Source organism: Scyliorhinus torazame, chromosome 6, assembly GCF_047496885.1.
Source record: "Scyliorhinus torazame isolate Kashiwa2021f chromosome 6, sScyTor2.1, whole genome shotgun sequence".
NCBI lineage: Eukaryota > Metazoa > Chordata > Chondrichthyes > Carcharhiniformes > Scyliorhinidae > Scyliorhinus > Scyliorhinus torazame.
In genome coordinates, this window is record NC_092712.1 from 133,076,306 (window position 1) to 133,097,841 (window position 21,536).

At 49.7% G+C, this 21,536-nt stretch overlaps 1 protein-coding gene and 1 pseudogene across 1 annotated transcript in view; both read left to right on the top strand.

Moving 5' to 3' along the window:
• The window catches only part of cntnap2a (contactin associated protein 2a), a 2,812,093-nt gene that overhangs the window by 942,055 nt on the left and 1,848,502 nt on the right, over positions 1–21,536 (top strand). The window lies entirely within an intron of this gene.
• LOC140425645 (medium-chain specific acyl-CoA dehydrogenase, mitochondrial pseudogene) lies at positions 11,514–14,554 on the top strand (annotated as a pseudogene).

A 21,536-nucleotide genomic window follows, 5' to 3' on the forward strand; every position in this document is an offset into this window, starting at 1 on the left:
GATTAGTAAGTTTGCAGACGATACAAAGGTTGGTGGAATTACGGATAGCGATGAGGACTGTCAGAGGATACAGCACGATTTAGATTGTTTGGAGACTTGGGCGGAGAGATGGCAGATCGAGTTTAATCTGTACAAATGTGAGATAATGCATTTTGGAAGGTCTAATGCAGGCAGTGAATATACAGTGAATGGTAGAACCCTCAAGAGTATTGAAAGTCAGAGAGATCTAGGTGTACAGGTCCACAGGTCACTGAAAGCGGAAACACAGGTGGAGAAGGTAGTCAAGAAGGCATACGGCATGCTTGCCTTCATTGGCCGAGGCATTGAGTATAAGAATTGGCAAGTCATGTTGCAACTGTATAGAACCTTAGTTAGGCCACACTTGGAGTATAGTGTTCAATTCTGGTCGCCACACTACCAGAAGGATGTGGAGGATTTAGAGAGGGTGCAGAAGAGATTTACCAGAATGTTGCCTGGTGTGGAGGGCATTAGCTATGAGGAGCGTTTGAATAAACTCGGTTTGTTCTCACTGGAACGACGGAGGTTGAGGGGCGACCTGATAGAGGTCTACAAAATTATGAGGGGCATAGACAGAGTGGATAGTCAGAGGCTTTTCCCCAGGGTAGAGGGGTCAATTACTCGGGGGCGTAGGTTTAAGGTGCGAGGTGCAAGGTTTAGAGTAGATGTGCGAGGCAAGTTTTTTACACAGCGGGTAGTGGGTGCCTGGAACTCGCTACCGGAGGAGGAGGTAGAAGCAGGTAGTGACATCACGATAGTGACATTTAAGGGGCATCTTGACAAATACACGAATAGGATGGGAATAGAGGGATATGGACCCAGGAAGTGTAGAAGATTGTAGGTTAGTCGGGCAGCATGGTCGGTACGGGCTTGGAGGGCCGAAGGGCCTGTTCCTGTGCTGTACTTTTCTTTGTTCTTTGTTCTTTGGATAGGGCAGGGTGAACCGGAGAGAAATTTGTGACCTCAGGACTAGAATGGAGTGAAACCTGGGGGGTGCGGGAGGGGTGGGGGGGCGCACTAAGTGGTGCAGAGAGGGTGAGAGCTGCAGAGCTAAATGGTTACTTTTCATTTTGCTGAACAAGAAGTTCAAGAATTCTTTGCACTTGTTAAAAGATGGGAATGGAGGTGGCGGGAAAGGGATTCAGTGCTGTGACCGATAGCAGAGGCATTGCTGATTGGAGGGCAGATGGGAGGTTTGGAATTTGAGAGTTTCATTGCAAGCAACTTGAAGGAGGAGGTGGTATGTGGTAGTGTGGGGTACTGGAAAGAAATATATTGGCATGGTTTTCCACAAAGCTGTGGAATCTTTACCTATTGAGCAACTGTAAAACACTGACATTTGGCAAAAATGACATTAATGGCCAATGAAATATGCATTCACAGAAATGTTGGGCATGATTCAGCGGCCTCGTCATGTCCGACTTGGTCTAGGGACAGGGCCGTGGAATCTCACGAGAGGCCTCTCGCAAGATTTACAATGCTTGAAATGTCTTGCAAGGTTCAAAGGAACCTTGCAAGATGTCGCAATCTGGATCCCGCTCTCACTGGGCACGGTCCAGATCAGCATATTTAAATGAGCCAGATTCACCCAGTGCCCCGGCTCCTTGGCTCAATGGGCTTGCCTGGGAGACCTCGCTGGGGCGCCATTTAGTACTGACTCACGCAAACGTGGACCAGGTGTAATGGCACTTGGGGGGAGGGGTGTCCCACGCCATGGGAGACCCCTGGGTGGTAAGGAACAGGGTAGGGTGGCACCTTGGCTCTCCTTCTGGCACCAGGGCACCTTGGCATTGCAGTCCGGCACCCCGAGTAGTGCCACCCTGCCGAGGGGGGCCTTCAAAAACTGAGCCCCGTTCTGTAAGGAGCTCAAGCTCGTCAGCAGGAAATCTCTCTAAGTGTGGCCTCGGTGGAGAAAATCTCCCCGAGGCCAATAAAAACGCAATTGAATAGCGAGATGTTCCTCGGCGCTGCAGGCACCGAGCAACTCCCCATTAAATGCACCGCTCAGAGATCTTCAACTCAAATCCGCAGAATCTTCCTGGCCCACCCACAAAGGTGGGTCATGGTGGGGTACTGAAATTTGTTTCAAACCCCTTTGCGCGTTGACTCAAGATGACCCCATTATGTGATGAGTTTCCCAGATGCTCTTGCCACTGGAATTGATATATTGCTCCCTGAAGGTAGCAAGCAATTAACATAATTAAGGCTTCAATCAAGGGTAATTGTCTGACAGGACTGGACTGTCACAGCCTACACTTCATCGGGAGCCGGGCAATTCCTTCATTTGTTGCCTCTTATTAGGAGGCTGATCATCAGCGATCCAAAAAGTTCAAAGTGGTATAATCATGGCTGCAGGTTTTCTTGTGGAGTTTGGAGTTGTTGTATCTTTAAGTTTACAACAAAAGGTATAGAGGTGCCCACACTCTGGATTCTTACAAACGCAATGAGTTGGCTATGAGAAGATGTTGCTCATTCAAAACATGGTGGAGAACTGAAGTCCGGGCAAACACTCTGCTGACATCTCTACAGATCACGTGATGCATTGCCAGCAGCCGTGTATTCTCTGATATATAACACCCCTCTCCCTTTACTTCTTTAGTGCAACAATGATTACTTAACGTTTTTACAACAGACCGACGTATGCATTATCTCTATTTACATATATGCAACTCAATTATCAGGTGGACATCTATTAATTTTAGGTTGTATTCAATGTTCTGGAACCTGGCTATTTGAGATCTTGGATGTGTCCTCTTTTCCTTCAGTAGGTGGTACCTTTTGGGAATCAAACTGTGATCGCAGTTTCCGCCTGAACAGCAGCATTGTTGGTGAACTCTCTGGTGTTGCATGTGCAGTGTTCCAATAATACATTATGAATTTGTTTACTTTTCTTCCAATGTATCTTGGTCCTTCGACGACTTGATGAAATGTTTCATTGATTGAACAGAACATTTGGCCAACTCATTTGTTGCAGGATGGTACGGAGCTGACTTTATGTGCTATATGCAGTTCCCTCTTAAGTATTCCTCAAACTCCTACGAAGTAAACTGAGACCACTTACAACCTTTTTCCACTTTAGCGGCAAGCACGTTTTTGAACTGTAGTTCTTTCCTGATGGTTGTCGTCGATTTTTTAAAAAAAACCTTCAGCATGAACCTTGCTTCATCTGATGTGTGGAGAGTCTGGTCCTGTGAATCTTCTCCACTCTCGATGCCATCTCTACCATGGGAAATACCGCCTTCCAGTACTTAAGCCCCTTGTGGCACCACACTAGGTGTTGGGGGTTGTGTTCTTTTTTTGGCTGAAGAAGCATTGACTACTTGCAGTGCATCAGGTAGATGGCAGAAATTGCAACCAAAATGGTGGTGGTATGAGTATTCAATGTGGGTGAATCGAGCGATGGTAATGATATTCAATATTAAGGGGATGTGGTTAGGCTCTCTTTTGTTATAGTCTGTCACTGGCTGGCACTCTTGTGAAATGGTAATAGTGCACGTTATAAATCATTGTTGAGAAAATTTCAGAAAAGTCACTTCATGGCCATCAGTTCCTATTTGTTTGGTGTTTATTCAGATTAAGGTGATGCTGAATGCTTTGCAAGTTCACAGAATCATGATTTCTTTGATGCATTATTTGAGATGTAATTTTCCCAAATAAAATTGGCAGCAGCATTTCAGAACGGTAATTGTATGTACATATCCTGAAATTGTTTTGCAAATAATTTGGCTTGGAAAATAACAGCTAAACTGTAGTCTCTGAGGGCCTGGATCATTAAATTGAGGTGCTGCAGGCTGAGACGTTGGTTTAAATTGCACCCTACAAACCATTTCTGTTCCTGGAAGACAATATTGTGCAGAAATGTTTTCTGTCTATGTCGGCTATTTTTAGTAGTTTCCATGTCAAGTGTCCTGTCGATGCAAGAATACAAAGCCTCAGATTAATGGAAAGTCTGAAAGTGCCAGGAAAGGAGACACAAACATTTTTATATTTTTCAAAGAGACGAAAGTTTCAGCCAGTTCAGTTTCTGTCCCCCTCTACCTTCTTCTGCACTGGCTTAGTGAGGAATTATGCATTTGCATTTTAAGTTTTCATGAGATCCTTTCCTACCCGCTTGAAGTGAAAATTATTTTCCCTTGCTACGGTCAGACATATGGGAGGAGCTGAGAGTTTGATTACACAATTCTATTTGAATAAACACTTTCTATTGGATTTACGTGCATTCTCATTCATTGTCATTAAAGACAGCAGGGAATAGCAGTGAGCAAGCTGCTTCCACCTTTTCTGCGGATGTCAGAGATTCATCAAGATCTCATGGTAGGGTTAGAAATATTAAGAAGCGGGGCAGCACGGTGGCGCAGTGGATAGCACTGCTGCCTCATGGCACCGAGGTCACTGTCCGTGTGGAGTTTGCACATTCTCCCCGTGTTTGCGTGGGTTTCGCCCCCAGAACCCAAAGATGTGCAGATAGGTGGATTGGCCATGCTAAATTGCCCCTTAATTGGAAAAAATGAATTGGGTACTCTAAATTTATTTTTAAAAGCAACATTAAGAAGCCTTGATATCACTTTTGGATCAGGGGTGTTCACTCACTGTATATATCAGGCACCTTCAGAAATAAATTTGCTGTTCATGACAATGGTCTCGTTATTTGAAATGTGTAGTGCATACCACCTATGTGACGGTGACCCATGCTCCCACTCCATGATCGCCTCCTTTAACGACACCTTCCTGTGATATCTAGCTGGCTCATGTTACTTCACTTGCCCCTTGTCCAATGTCAGGGAGACGTGTCAACCATTTCATTGAAAGTGACTGCAAATTGCATTAGTAAGTGATATTCATTAAAAGACCATGGATTTATGCTTACTCTATTGCATTGGAGGGTTACCACTCACATGGTCCCTATGAAATAGCTATCTTCATTGTTTGTGCCACAGCCATGATGGTCTTTCAAGCCATGTGCACATCTCTGTGGCAGCAAGAAGTGTCTAATTTAGGAGACCACGACTACATTAAGTCCAGGTGACGCAGGCTTTACGCTGGCGCGTTGCCTTTCACTTCCCAGAAGAGCTGCATACAATTTTGATGGCTGACCTTTCCAAAGATTAGGGCCTGGTGAAGCTCAAGGATTGAAGGTCCAAGGTCCAGTGCTGACATTGTTCTTGATGTCAATGGTTATAAAGTCCTTTCAGATCACTGGCATGCCGCTATGAGACATAAGAAATGCACTTGGCTACCCTTGCCTGCACATTAATGCTCCTGGAACCTTGGGACTGTGAGTGTGTTAAAGGCTAATTCTCCCTGTCTTGTGGCTTAGATTGCGTTCTCACGTGGAGACTCCCCATAATGACCTTCATCATGTTCCTGCCCTTCCTGCTCTTCACTGTCTGAGGATATCCTATCCTCCTCCATCTCTGCTTCTTGGAAAGTGATCTCGCCTTTGAAGCACCAGTTTGTCCAGTGCGCAACATGCCACGATAATGTGGGACACCCTCTCTGTAGAGTATTGCAGAGCCCCACCTGAGCTCTCCAAGCATCATAAACATATCTTCAGGGTGCCAATGGTCTACTCTATTAAGGATCTTATCAAACTATGTGTCTTTGAGGCACTTTGAGGACGATGCGCAGGTGTCATGAGCCATTGTTTCACCAAGCAGCCAGCCCTGTAAGTGCTGAAGCCCTTCAAAGACCCGAGGCACCTCAGTGTGTCTCAAGATGTATGAGTCACGGGAACACCCGTGGTAGCGAGCTGCTACCACGGAGCCCTCAAAGCCACATGTTCAATTCATTGCACTGTGTACTCTAGGGAAGCCAGAGATTGCAGAGAAACGCGGGAATCTGGTTAGCTTAATACAGTGTGAACTTTACATAATGATGAGCCTTACTCTAGAGGGCATCTGTTGCGTCCTTGTTAGATATATGCGTTGAGGACTGAGAGATGTCACATAAGTTCTCTGTGGATCCCCGGAATGACCCACTGGCAAAATAAAATTGAGTATGGTAGTGACCTTTGGGGGAACTGGCAGGGGATGTCTTAGCAATCCACATGGCGTTAGGTCCTCCCGCAGAATGTGGCAGATATGAGCCATCGCATTCCTTGACAAGCGTAGACATGTGGCGCTTGTGTCTCGCGCAGCTCCAGATAAGAACGGTGTCTTCCATAGAGCCTTGGTTGTGCGAGTCACTTTGTGCAATGGGCCTGACTTCCTCACCCTCCTAACCTTGCTGGGATTCCCCTCGTACATTTAGAGTAGATGTACGAGGCAAGTTTTTTACGCAGAGGGTAGTGGGTGCCTGGAACTCACTACCGGAGGAGGTAGTGGAGGCAGGGACGATAGGGACATTTAAGGGGCATCTTGACAAATATATGAATAGGATGGGAATAGAAGGATACGGACCCAGGAAGTGTAGAAGATTGTAGTTTAGTCGGGCAGTATGGTCGGCACGGGCTTGGAGGGCCGAAGGGCCTGTTCCTGTGCTGTACATTTCTTTGTTCTTTGTTCTTTGACCATGGTTCTCTTCTTGAAGCTTGGTGGTGCCGGGCCCTTCTCCTCCTCAATTGGATCACTGCCAACAAGAAGACAGCATTTAATGAAGGCTCCATTATTCAATCCTCCTCCTCCCTGTGGACAGGTAGATCCAACAGATTAATGGGTAAAGAACAGTTATAGTAGAGCTCCCAATTGCTACCAGAATGCCATTGTCATGCACGGTGGCACACGTCATAATATGCACCCATGCACATCATGATGTAAAAGCAGGCATTGACAGACACCCAGGTGAGCCAATCAACATACAGAACAGAACACGACCAATCACCAGATAGAACACCAGAGGGGGGCTTCCAACTATAAAACACATGAGGCATCAGCACTCTGCCTCTTTCCACTGGTGACAACTGTAGTGGCAGTCAGGGTGTACAAATCATTCAACACCTTGGACACGTGGATCAGAGCTACCCTGGTCAAGATAGTTTTTAAAAAAAAATTTAGAGTACCCAATTCATTTTTTCCAATTAAGGGACAATTTAGCGTGGCCAATCCACCTACCCTGCACATCTTTGAGTTGTGGGGGCGAAACCCACGCAAACACGGGGAGAATGTGCAAACTCTACACGGACAGTGACCCAGAGCCAGGATCGAACCTGAGACCTCGACGCCGTGAGGCAGCAGGGCTAACCCACTGCATCACCGTGCTGCCCTGTTCTAGATAGTTAATGTTAGTTTACTTAGAGTAGTAGAGAGTCAACCCACAGGCAGCTGTGTGCTTCGTTTCTGAAGTTCAATAAATCTTATTGAACCAACGCTTATGTTTGGTGTATGCTTGATCATTTCACTGCATTGTGTTGCAGTCCATGTTACCCCAGGGTGAATAACACAACATGCTACCAGGAGTGGCTACTGCTTCTAAGTAATTTACCTTCAAAAATTCACTGACGAGCAGCAACTGCCTTCCAGCGGCATGGAAAAGATCCAGGCACCTCCACAACTCCGGATCTCCGGGAACCTTGGCGCCAACTGGCAGGTCTTCAAGCAGAAATTCAGTCTATACCTTGAGGCCTCAGGCCTCGAAAGTGTGTCTGATGCCCAGAAAATCGCGCTGCTACTGTCGATTGCGAGGGAACAGGCCATCCAAATCTTCAATTCGCTCACTTTTGCCGACGGTGAGGACAAGACCAGGGGCGCGATTCTCCGACCCCCCACCGGGTCGGAGAATCGCCAGGGGCTGGCGTGAACCCCGCCCTGCCGTGTCCCGAATTCTCCGCCACCTGAGATTCGGTGGCGGCGGGAATCGCACCGTGCCGGTCGGCGGGGGCGGCAATCGCGCCGCACCGGACAGCGGGCCCACCGCCGGCGATTCTCCAGCCCGCGATGGGCCAAAGTCCCGCCGCTGTCAACCCTCTCCCGCCGGCGTGGATTAAACCACCTTTTGAATGGCGGGACATGGCGGCGCGGGCAGGCTCCGGGGTCCTGGGGGGGGGGGCGCGGGGCGATCTGGCCCCAGGGGGTGCCCCCAAGGTGGCCCGGCCCGCGATCGGGGACCACTGATCTGCGGGCTGGCCTGTGCCGTGGGGGCACTCTTTTTCTTCCGCCTTCACCATGGTCTTCACTATGGCGGAGGCGGAAGAGACCCCTACCCTGCGCACGCGTGGGGATGACGTCAGCAGCCTCTGACGGTCCCGCGCATGCATCGCCCGGCGAAGGCCTTTCCTGCTGGCGGAGCGGAAACCACTCCGGCGAGGGCCTAGCCCCTCAAGGTGAGAGCTTGGCCCCTAAAGGTGCGGAGATGTCCGCACCTTTGGGGCGGCCCAACGCCGGAGTGGTTCTCGCCACTCCATTACGCCGGAACCCCCCGCCCTGCCGGGTGGGGGAGAATCCTGCCCCAGGTTCCAGACCGTCTTAGCCAAATTGAACAGTCACTGTGAGGTCGAGACGAACGAAAGCTTCGAGCGTTATGTCTTCCAGCAGCGCCTTCAGGGTTAGGATGAGCCTTTCCAGTCTTTTCTCACTCATCTTTGCATTCTAGCGCAACTATCGGTGACACCGCTGTCTCCCTCATCAGGGATCAGATCGTGTTTGGCGTCCACTCCGCCGCCCTGAGGGAGCAGCTCCTAAAAATAAAAAATATGACCCTGCCAGTGGCCATCGAGACGTGCAAAGTCCACGAACAGGCGAAAAGTCGCTATTTCCGCCTTAAGTCGGCAGAGCAGGACCAAATTGCCCCCACGAGGCTGAGTGTGTACAGGCCATCGCCCGAATGCGGCGCCTGAGCACCGCTTTTCTAGGTGTCCCACGCATACGCACCACGGTCGGGAGAACGAAGAGACTGAAGACTACACTGCGCAGGTGCGAGCGGCGGCTGACCGCACTGCGACTACGCACCGAGCATCACGACGTCGACGTGATGACGTGCCCCAACTGCGGCACCACCCATTCAAAGCGGCAATGCCCTGCAAGAGACAGGCGATGTCTCAACTGCAAGAAACGTGGCCATTATGCGGCTTTGTGCAGGTCTGCACCTCCCATCGCGGGCCAGCGAACCCAGTTCCAACGCAGACGCGTTCGAAGTGTGCAGCAAGGGCTGCTGGATTTGGAACCTGATCCCCTCACGGATCCAGAGGACAACTGCCCGGAGTCCCCATATCGAGTGGGCATCATCACCATGCATGACAAGGCCTCCTCGCATTCAGCAACACACACACCCATCCTTAATGTGGATTATGCGGACGAGTGGCGTGCCACAGTACAAGTCAACGATTGTAGCATCCGGTTCAAGCTGGACACCGGTGCTTCGGCCAATATTATCTCCCAAGCAGATCTTGCTCGTATCCAAAGGCAGCCAACAATTCTTCCGCCGGCCTGCCAGTTGCTCGACTACAATGGAAATGCCATCACGGTGCTAGGGTCCTGTCACCTGCATGTATCCAACAAGGCCATCAAGGCCACTTTGCGGTTTGAGATCGTCAAGCCCGGCAAGGCTTCTCTGCTTGGTGCCCATGCATGCCAGCTGCTCCATCTCGTCCAGCGTGTACATGCCATGTCCTCTGCCAACAGCACTCTTCAGGCCGACATTGAGGAGCTACTATTGCAATACCCGGATGTGTTCAGTGGGATGGGTACTCTGCCCTACTGCTATAAAATTCTGCTCAGGCCTGATGCCACGCCTGTCATCCATGCGCCACGCCGGGTGCCGGCGCCCTTAAAAGACCATCTAAAGGCACAGCTGCAGGAGCTCCAAGATCAGGGAATAATATCCAAGGTGACAGAACCAACTGACTGGGTCAGCTCGATGGTCTGTGTCAAGAAGCGCTCTGAAGAACTGCGCATTTGTATTGATCCCAAGGATCTGAACCACAACATTGAGGGAACACTAACCGATGCCGAAGCGGGAGGAGCTGACGAGTGAGATGGCACATGCCAAATTCTTTACAAAGCTGGATGCTTCTGGCAGATACAACTGGACGAGTCCAGCAGGAAGCTCTGCACGTCTAATACACCCTTCGGAAGATATTGCTACAACCGCATGCCATTTGGTATTGTTTCGGCCTCCGAAATCTTTCATCAGATAATGGAGCAAATGCTGGAGGGCATTGGCGGTGTGCGGGTTTATGTTGACGACGTCAAGATAGTTAATGTTAGTTTACTTAGAGTAGTAGAGAGTCAACCCACAGGCAGCTGTGTGCTTCGTTACTGAAGTTCAATAAATCTTATTGAACCAACACCTACGCTTGGTGGTATGCTTGATCATTTCACTGCATCGTGTTGCAGTCCATGTTACCCCAGGGTGAATAACATGACAGCACATTTGTTAGCACTGCTGCCTCACATCTGGGGTGATTATTTGTGTGGAGTTTACCCTTTCTCATCTTGTCTGCGTGGGTTTCCTCCGGAAGTTTCGGTTTCCTCCCACAGTCCAAAGATGTACAAGTTACGTGGCTATGCTAAAATTGTCCCTTAGTGTCCAAAGATGGTTAAGTGGGGTTACGGGGATCGGGCGGTGAAGTGGGCCGAGGGAGGGTGCTCTTTCAGAGGCTCAGTGCAGCCTCGATCGGACAAATTCCGTCCATCTGCATTGTCAGGAGTTTATGGATTCTATGCCCTGGAGCTGCGTCTGCGCTATTCACCCTCTCCTGATCCAGCATTCCAGCTGAGCTGCCACCTCACTGAGCAAGCTGCCATCCCAGCTACTTGACATCTTAATCTCAGATAATTTGGAACAGGCTTGAACACATCCAAGATATGTTCTACTCTGCATAATGCACTCCGAAGCTGCACTTTTCGAATGCCTGGATGCTATTTAGCCTGTTAGCGATGCCAATTGCAGAAACCACCTCAGAGGCTTTCATTGATCATCCTGCAGATATCCAGTAGCTGTGCTCCTTTCATATCCGCTGCACCTTCGATTCTCACATTCCTCTCTGTTAATGCTCAAACTCATCACATTCATTGTGAATCCAATGACTTCGGCAGTCTCACATTAAAGCACTCCAACTGTCAATAGCTCCAATTGCACATTCTCAATAAACTCTCCCTGAATTCTATCAGCTCAGACTTCAATTCCATGGTGTTACTCTAAGCAGTGAGGGTTCAACCATGGGCTCCTCCCCCTCTGCCTCAGCCCCCTCCCTTGCAGATTTTTTTTACAGTTTTGATTTTAAACTGTAGCACAACTTCAGGGTATCAAGATGGTGATGCTGCATTTTTACTTTGAGACCATCTTCAGAGTTCAGGTCCAACTGATCTTCTGGAGCCTCATGATATGCAGGTAGAACTCCGCCTGGCAATACTCCAGCCTCTGCCAGTGACGCTGGATCCCATTGTTATTGTAGTGGATATTCTTGCCCTCCCCCCTGAACCCATTACTGTTCAGTACACCTCTTTATTACATTTGCAGATGCATCCCTGATCATGACCATCCCATCTGCAGCCCAGTACTGAGCCAGACACTGCCATCACCACTGACTTTGAGGCCACGCCCACCACCTGCACACCAAGATGCGTCTGATTCCCACTGAACACGTAGGCCTTTCCCCCTGCCTGGAGCAATAACACGATGTAAGTTCCACAAACGATCCCCAGGGCCAGAATATCCAGACCATTAGCTCTGCTTCTCTCTCCATAGATGCTGCCAGACCAGTTGACTATTTGCAGCATTTCTTGATTTTTAGATAATGCCGCAATGCTTGTTGTCTGCTTCCCCTTGCAGACGGCCACCAACTTGGGGGCTACTAGAGCAGGCCCTTTTCCCCTAACACTCAACTCAGGAACGACAAAAGAACTTCCTGGCCTGTATCCTTGTCCTCATTCCTCTGAGTTGCAGCGGGAACTACACATTGTATATCGCCCATTTTGGCAATTCTTCCCTGAATTTAGTTTAGTTCTCTTTACTGATTTGTCATCCTAAGACCTGTTGTTCATTATGCATTTAGGTGAGAGATCATAGATATCACTAGTCTCCCATATTGGTCAATGATGCCTTCTATTAGGAATTGAAGCCATACTTTTGTAACTTCCTTTCCTCATGCTGCAGAATCTATGGTGGGGAAAATAGGATCATAGCAGTGCCACTTTCACAAAATGGAACATCCAGGTTATTCACGGTACCTTATTAACATGTTGTCAAATACTGCAGAACCACTTGGTCTGAGTCTACCCCAAACCCAATTGCTTTCTATAGGGTTGCCTTCGTTTTTCCACATTCTGAGGCCCCTGGTCTGACAACTGCTTTGTTCTCTCCGTGACTGTGTGGGTTTCCTCCGGGTGCTCCGGTTTCCTCCCACAGTCCAAAGCGTTAGGTGGATTGGCTAAATTGCCCTTAGTGTCCAAAAAGGTTGGGTGGGGCAATTTGGTAATGGGATGGAGGCATGGGCTTGGGTGGGTGCTCTTTCTGGGGGCTGGTGCAGACTCGATGGGCCAAATGGCCTCCTTCTGCACTGTAAATTCTAAAGGGTCATCTGGATTTGAAACGTTAGCTCTCTTCTCTCCCTACAGATGGGCAGCACGGTAGCTTTGTGGATAGCACAATTGCTTCACAGCTCCAGGGTCCCAGGTTCGATTCTGGCTTGGGTCACTGTCTGTGCGGAGTCTGCACATCCTCCCCGTGTGTGCGTGGGTTTCCACCGGGTGCTCCGGTTTCCTCCCACAGTCCAAAGATGTGCAGGTTAGGTGGATTGGCCATGATAAAATTGCCCTTAGTGTCCAAAATTGCCCTTAGTGTTGGGTGGGGTTACTGGGTTATGGGGATAGGGTGGCAGTGTTGACCTTGGGTAGGGTGCTCTTTCCAAGAGTCGGTGCAGACACGATGGGCCGAATGGCCTCCTTCTGCACTGTAAATTCTATGAAATTCTATGCTGCCAGACCTGCTGAGATTTTCCAGCGTTTTCTCTTTTGGTCCCTGTTCTGACGTCAGTTGACAATTTGGATACTTCAGGGTGCTAAATGTGAACAATAGCTTAACCTTCTCATTGCTGTCATACCTGCTATATTACTAATCTGCTCTACTGACTCCAGGCACCCACCAGGATGTCATATTTGATAATAAAAATATCCTGCAGTTGAAAGACATTGAATTGGCCGTGGAGCTCTGGAATGTCCACACTGTCTTTATTGGCCTTCCATTTTACCTTTCTATCATAGCAAGACCACAGTTTTCCAATTTTCTGCATACAGACAAATCCAAATTTTAATTTTCCACACATATGTGGATTGCAAATATGACGGGGAGCAGCAATGTGGCTCCCAGTTGAGCGTACGCGAACGGCTAGTGTCTGAGTTGGTTTGCGATTTCAGTCAACCAGCAGGGCTTTGGCAGCTGTACTGAATGCAAGCCAAGTAGCATCCGGGTTCAATTTTGAACCCACAGATGAGCAGAAAGAGTTCCAGACCACAGCATGGAAATTTGCTCGGGAGGAGGTGGTTCCTGCAGCTGCTGAGTACGACAGGAGTGGGGAGGAGCTGTGCTCTAAAAGCTAGTCATTCGAAACAAACCTGTTGGACTTTAACCTGGTGTTGTAAGACTTCTTACTTATCAAGAGAGCATGGGAGCTGGGGTCTGATGAACACACACATTCACGCGAATTGCGGTGGAATGGGGCGAGGTATCTTTGATTCCAGTCTCATAACTGAGGAAATAGCATACAGTTGTACCGACATTCAGACTGCAATCGAGGCCAACTCACTGGGGCAAATGCCAGTCATCCTAGCAGACAGTGGGGAACAGGAGAAATGACTGAGGCACCGGTGGCGTGTACATATTGTGTGCCAGAACCAGGTGCCAGTTCTGATGTGGCTGGGATCAAGATCAGAGCAGAGAAAAAGGGCAGCGAGTACATAATTAACGATCAGAAGATGTAGATTACGAATCACAGGGCAAAGCTGACTGTTTTTTCTCCTGGCCCGCTGGAATCCAGATCCCAAAGCCTCTGCCAGCAAGGCCTTCACTGGCTTCATTGTGGATGCTGACTCTCCTGGAATGCAGATTGGAAGAAAGGAGATGAAGATGGGTCAGCGATGCTCAGATACCAGAGGCATTATTTTTGAAGATGTGCGAGTACCCAAGGAGAACATCCTCATTCGAGAGGGGGCTGGCATCAAAATTGCAATGGGACGTTCAATTAAAAACAGACCACCAGTAGCTGCTGGAGCAGTTGGTTTAGGCCAGAGAGCTTACCAAATATGCTTTGGAAAGGAAAGCCTTTGGAAAGTTACTGGCAGAGCATCAGGTGGTTTCCTTCCTGCTGGCTGAAATGGCTCTGAAGGTGGAATTGACCCTGCTCAGTTACCAGAGAGCAGCCTGGGAAGTGGACAAGGGGCGGAGGAACACTTACTATGCCTCCATAGCAAAGGCCTGCAAAGGCGACATTGCCAATCAGGTTGCTCGTGGTGCTGTCCAGATCTTCAGAGGCAACGGGTTCAACAGTGAATATCCTATGGAGAAACTGATGAGAGATGCTAAAATCTATCAGAGCCACGAAGGCACTGCTCAGATCCAGAGATTGATTATTGCACAGGAGCATATTGAGAAATACAAGCCATGAAAGAATCGTGCAATCAGAATCCAGTGCTAATATTGTAATCCAACAATGTATCATTCAATGGTAGACGATGCAATTCCAATGCAATTTGCCACCCCACACAAACCTCCTTCTCTTTCTATGCAACAGGGAAATCGGGTTAAAGCATTAAAACCCATTGCCGCCCAATTGAAGTTTACATTTCCCGAGAACAAAACATTTTCTCCAACTGTCTAAAGAGTTAGGTGGGTTAGGTGGATTGGTCACGCTAAATTGTCCCGTAGTGTCCAAAAGGTTAGGTGGGGTTCCTGGGTTAGGGTGGAGGTGTGGGCCTGGTTAGGGTGCTCTTTCAGGGGCTGGTGTAGACTTGATGGGCCGAATGGCCTCCTTCTGCACTGTAAATTCGAAGATCCTATGATCTATAACCCTTGCAAATATAACCTTCCATGGTTCTATTTTTACAGCTTCATGGGTTGGCAATCTTTCACTAATTTGTTCACACCCACTTATCTCTCTTTATCCTTTGTTAAATGTGTCAAATCACTTGACACTTATTATTTTCAAACTTTTTAACTTGGGTCACTGCCAGCAGATCTCGCAATGCAGCTGCCGCATAAGGTTGTTGGTCCTTTAACAATGGCTTCCTCTTGATTCAGGCATGAGTGTTTTGTTGAACTACAAGCTTTAATATTGATTTACAACAGTGTAGTAATACAACTGTCTTTAGCATTGCATTAAGTGATAAACATTTGTACAACTTGGTTCCTCTGTGATTCAAAATGATCAGCCATGTCTTAGAAGCTGTCTTGAATAGATTATGTACTGTGGTATTATGGGTATTACGGTACCTGACAGGCTAAAGCACCATTGGTGGAAACTGTATGCTTTCTATTGGTAGAATGTATGATAGCTCCGCCCTGATAGGCGGGGTATAAGAACCCGTGCCGTCCCAGCAGCCTTCATTCTGTACCTGAGCTGCTGGGGGAAACATCTAGCTTATTAAAGCCTTCAGTTGGACTACAACCTCGCTTTAGTGGTCATTGATCGTGCATCAATTTAATAAGCTAATTTTTTCAGAAGAAAGGATGGAGCTCCGAATCAAGCCGGAGTGTCTGCAACTTAGCCCCCACGTGACGAACTCAGCGGCACTCATTAAGCACTGGCTGGCATGCTTTAAAGGGTATCTCGAGACGGCCGAAAACGCACCCACGGGAGAGCAGAAACTGCATGTCCTGCACTCGAGGGTGAGCCCGGAGTTTTACACCCTTATCGAGCCGCTCCCTCAACAACCCAGCCTCCGGAGCCTCGGAATACCTCCTATCAACTTGCAGCATCTTATCCACTAACCTCGCCATCTCCGCCCTCTCCGTCTTGTGATTCAATAGATCTTAAAGAAGTCAATGAACAGCTTCTACCTCGAGATGAACTCTTCTTCTGCCTCCCTAACGGCAAACTTGATCTTCTCTAAGTGCAGGAACTCTGCCAAATCACTCACCCACACACCCTACGCTCAGTGGCTCTGAGTCCCACCAGCCCAATAAAATCTGTTGGTTGAACCCCAAGGACCCCTGCTCGGCTGACCAGGCACTGCCTGAAGAGAACTCTCAACTGCTGCGACTAGCCTCGGTGACTCTGGATCAGTCTCGGCCTCGAACACTCTCAACTGCAACGACGACCGTATTCATCAACGGGCACGAGACGTCCTGCCTAATCGACTCTGGGAGCATGGAGAGCTTCATACACCCCGACACGGTAAGGCGCTGTTCTCTCCTCATCCACCCCATTAATCAAAAAATCTCCCCGGCTTCCGGTTCACACTCAGTGGAGATAAAGGAGTTTTGTGTAGCAAACCTCACAGTCCAGGGGAGGGAGTTCAAAAATTTCCGTCTCTACGTCCTCTCCACCTCTGCGCGGCTAAACTCCTGGGTTTAGACTTCCAGTGTAACAGTCAAAGTCTAACCTTCAAATTCGGAGGCCCTATACCCCCCTTACTGTCAGCGGCCTCACGACCCTGTTTGTGAACCTCACCCCGGTTGCAAACCGGTCGCCACCAGGAGCAGACGCTACAGGTGCCCAGGACCGGATCTTTATTAGGTCAGAGGTCCAAAGGCTACTGAAGGAAGGGATCATTGTAGCCAGTAACAGCCCTTGGGGAGCTCAAGTCATGGTGGTAAAGACCGGGGAGAAGCATAGGATGGTCATCGACTACAGTCAGACCATCAACAGGTTTACGCAGCTGGTCGTGTACCCTCTCCCCCGCAATATCCGACCTGGTAAACAGGATCGCGCATTATAAGGTCTTCTCCACGATGGACTTCAAGTCCGCCTACCACCAGCTTCCCATCCGCACTAGTGACCGCAAATAAACTGCCTTCGAGGCAGATGGGCATCTCTATCTTAAGGGTTCCCTTCGGTGTCACCAACGGGGTCTCGGTCTTGAAATGAAATGAAATGAAAATCGCTTATTGTCACAAGTAGGTTTCAAATGAAGTTACTGTGAAAAGCACCTAGTCGCCACATTCCGGCGCCTGTTCGGGGAGGCTTGTACGGGAATTGAACCGTGCTGCTGGCCTGCCTTGGTCTGCTTTCAAAGCCAGCGATTTAGCCCAGTGCTAAACAGCCCTAGTGCAAGATGGACCGAATGGTTGACCGGTACGGTTTACGGGCAACATTCCCGTATCTCGATAATGTCACCATCTGCGGCCACGGCCAGCAGGACCACGACACCAACCTCCAAAAATTTCTCCAGACCGCTACATACAACAAGGATAAACGCGTGTTTAGCACTGACCGTCTAGCCATCCTTGGCTACGTAGTGCGAAATGGAGTTCTAGGCCCCGACCCCTTATGGAGTTCCCCCTCCCTCACTGCCCCAAGCCCTGAAACGTTGCCTAGGGTTTTTTAGCTACTACGCCCAGTGGGTCCCCAACTACGCGGACAAGGCCCGTCCCCTGATTCAATCCACAGCTTTTCCCCTGTCGATAGAGGCCCGCCAGGCCTTCAGCCGCGCCAAAGCAGACATTGCAAAGGCCACGATGCATGCCACCGACGAGTCCCTCCCCTTCCAGGTCGAGAGCGACGCGTCTGACGTAGCTCTGGCGGCCACCCTCAACCAAGCGGGCAGGCCCGTGGCCTTCTTCTCACTTACCCTCCATGCTTCCGAAATCTGCCACTCCTCAGTCGAAAAGAAGGCCCAGGCCATAGTAGAAGCTGTGCGACATTGGCGGCATTACCTGACCGGCAGGAGATTCACTCTCCTCACTGACCAATGGTTGGTTGCTTTCATGTTTGATAATGCACAGCGGGGCAAGATAAAAAAACGACAAGACCTTGCGGTGGAGGATCGAACTCTCCGCCCACTTGCATATCATGAGATCTTGTATCGTCCCGGGAAGCTAAACGAGCCTCCTGACAAGTGGACTGCCTCCGAGCCCTCCACGAGGACCTCTGCCACCCGGGGTTCACTCGCTTTTTCCCATTTTGTCAAGACCCGCAACCTGCCCTACTCCATCGAGGAGGTCAGGACAGCCACCAGGGACTGCCAAATCTGCGCGGAGTGCAAACCGCACTTCTACCGACCAGAGAAAGCACACCTGATAAAGGCTTCCTGCCCCTTTGAACGCCTCAGCATGGACTTCAAAGGCCCCCTCCCCTCCACCGACCGCAACACGTACTTCCTGAACGTGATTGACGAGTACTTCCGGTTCCCATTCGCCATCCCCTTCCCCGTCATGACCGCAACCACCGCCATCAAGGCCCTCCTTAGCATCTTTGCACTGTTCGGGTTCCCCGCTTACATACACAGTGACAGGTGGTCCTCCTTTATGAGCGATGAACTGCGTCAATTCCTGCTCAGCAAGGGCATCGCCTCGAGCAGGACGACCAGTTACAACCCTCGGGGTAACGGACAGGTAGAGAGGGAGAACGGAATGGTCTGGAAGACCGTCCTACTGCCCTACGGTCCAGGAACCTCCCAGTCTCCCGCTGGCAAGAAGTCCTCCCGGATGCCCTCCACTCCATCCAGTCACTGATTTGTACGACCACCAATCAGAGACCTCACGAACGTCTCCTTGTCTTCCCCAGGAAGTCCTCCTCTGGAACCTCGCTCCCGACCTGGCTGGCAGCTCCCGGACCCATCCTGCTCCGAAAACACGTACGGGCGCACAAGTCGGACCCGTTGGTCGAGAGGGTCCATCTGCTCCATGCAAACCCCCAGTACGCTAACCCCCAGTACCCCGACGGCCGACAAGATACGGTCTCCCTACGGGATATGGCGCCCGCCGGAACCCCACGCACATTCCAGCCGCCAGTCCCACCCTCCCCTCCACCGCAGCACCTTACAGGAGGATCGGTCCTTCCGCCTGCCCTGCCTAGGCCCCCCCACCCACCGACGTCCCCCGCAGGCGCTCCCTTCCCAAATCAACCGTTTTCCCCACTAGCGCTGTCTAGGAGTGCCGAAGCTGCCATGGAGATCGAAGCCACGCTCCCGGAGTCACAGACGCCCAAACTTCCATTGGGGTCACCACCGAAGCTCCGACGATTGCAGAGGACGACCAGGGCCCCGGGTCGACTGATTGCTTCATTTTAATTGTAATCTGTAAATATAAACCATCAAATGTACATAGCTATCAGAATTGTAAATAGTTACTAAACACTGTACGGAGGTATTACGGTACCTCCATAACTAATTACATATGCTATGTTTTGTAGTTTCAGGCCACCCCCCCGCCGGACTCCTTTTTTAACAGGGGGTGAATGTGGTATTGTAGGTATTACAGTACCTGACAGGCTAAAGCACCATTGGTGGAAACTGTATGCTTTCTATTGGTTAGAGTGTATGATAGCTCCGCCCTGATAGGCGGGGTATAAGAACCCGTGCCGCCCCAGCAGCCTTCATTCTGTACCTGAGCTGCTGGGCAAAATATCTAACTTATTAAAGCCTTCAGTTGGACTACAACCTCACTTTAGTGGTCATTGATCGTGCATCATGTACTTCCCACTGTGCCAAGACCTCTCGCCTTAGGTGATCCAAGATGGCGTCGGAGTGCGGCGACTCTCTGCGAGCTCTCTCACACAGATCCTCTTCTTAGATCTCTTATAACCACACTGATCTCTCCCTATTATGTACTTTCTTTTCATGTACTAAAGGATCTGTTTGAGCTGTATGCAGAAAAATAATTTTCACTGTACCTCGGTACACGATACAATAATCCAATCCAAAGAGGGACAAGGCTTATATTTATACACAGCTGGCTTGTTCTGCATGGATGCATTTCTTTCCGAATTTCATACATAGGGCGGGATTTTCCAGCCTTTCCCACCAGGATCTTCTGGTCCTGCTGAAGGTGAAACCCCCCCCCCCCCCCCCCCCGCGGCAGCATGGCAGACGAGCAACGCAAATGGCCATTGACTTCAGGGGGACCGAAATATCCTGCCAGTGGCCAATGGTGAGCTACACTTGGGAAAACCCACTGCAGTGGGAGGTGGGGGCGCTGGGTGGGGTGAGGGGGGAGCGGGCTTTAGTCTCTCATTTTCCTGTCTCACCAACTCTTTTTGCAAGGTGCCTATTCTTCTCTGGAATGTGGAGGTACTACCTGTCTGTGTTCCATGGCGCTAGGTGTTAACTGCTTCAGCAGTTTGACAGTGATACAGGTTCCGTGCTATGTTGACTGAATAGTAACCACATCCCATATTTCTGTTCTGCAAAGTGTTTTTGTTCACACAAAGACAGGGGGCAAGATTCTCCATCGGCCGATGCCGAAATTGGGAAAGGCAATTAGGCGGAGAATCGGTTTTGACGATGAAATTGTGGCAGTTTCAAGCTAAATCGCTATTCTCCGGTGCCTCCACAGCGGAGTCGATGCGTTCCGCTCCGCATATACAGTAAACACCATTTGCATATCATGAGTAGGCCTGACCCTATATTCTCCGGAGCCTCTGCAATTCTCTGCATCCATGGGGGCGAATTCCCAATCGCAAGGTTCACTTGTGCTTTCAAAAATCATGAAACAGGCGGCGTGGCTGCTGAGGGGGTACAGAAAGAGTTCAACATCGCCATAGTGTGCTGATAGGTATGCCACTGGCCGGGGGGCTTCTGCCAGAGCTGGGGAGAGTAGTGGGGGTGGCCAGTGTCATAATATACACCAGTATATCATGGTGCAGACACACACACTGATGGACATGCAGTGGGACCAATCAGCATACACAACACCGCAGCCAATCACCAGTGAGAGCACACGCACTGTAAAGACAGGGGACAGGAGAGTTCCCGCTCATTCTAGTAGCAGCCAGCTCGGAGCACAGAGCTCACAGCCTGCAACACAGAGATTCACCATGTGCTGAGTGCATCACCTGGTTAGGACTCGGCAAGGGTCAACAGTTAAAGCTGGTATTGCATTTACCCACAGTTCAAGTATGTTAATATAGTCAACCTTATAATAAAATAGAGTTGCACCACTTCCAGTGTTGGTGACCTGTTTGTGATCCAGAACACCCAACACATCAGCCAGGAGGTGGGTCGTAGGGTTGGGTGGACGGGCACGGAACACAATTGGTGCAGCCTGCAAGGCAACCATTCAGCTGTGCAGGCTGCTGACTGCCCACTGTTAAATTAGTGCCATGGGTCATCTGGGTCCCCACACCCCCTCCCCCCCAAGTCACCCCCCCTAGGTATCCTCTGGTCCCAGCTGACCCATCAACGGGATGGACGTGCTCCAGTCCAACCAGTGCCATCTTGTTGGCTGAGATGAGTGTGCGTGGGGAGTGAAGTGTGTTTATCCGGCTGCAGCTTGTTATGGTGCAGATGGGGTAGCTTTCCTTCTGTCAGTGCTCTTTCTTGGGCATAGTGTGCCCTTTTCTCCAGCAAGGACAAGAGAGATAGAGAGAGAGATGAAGCATTGCTGACCTCTATGGCCAGTACAAGCAGATCATTGAGATAAGCTGCATGTATTCATTCTGGTAAGTCCTCAAAAGCACCAGGACTGTTAATGAGGGGTCAGTAAGTATC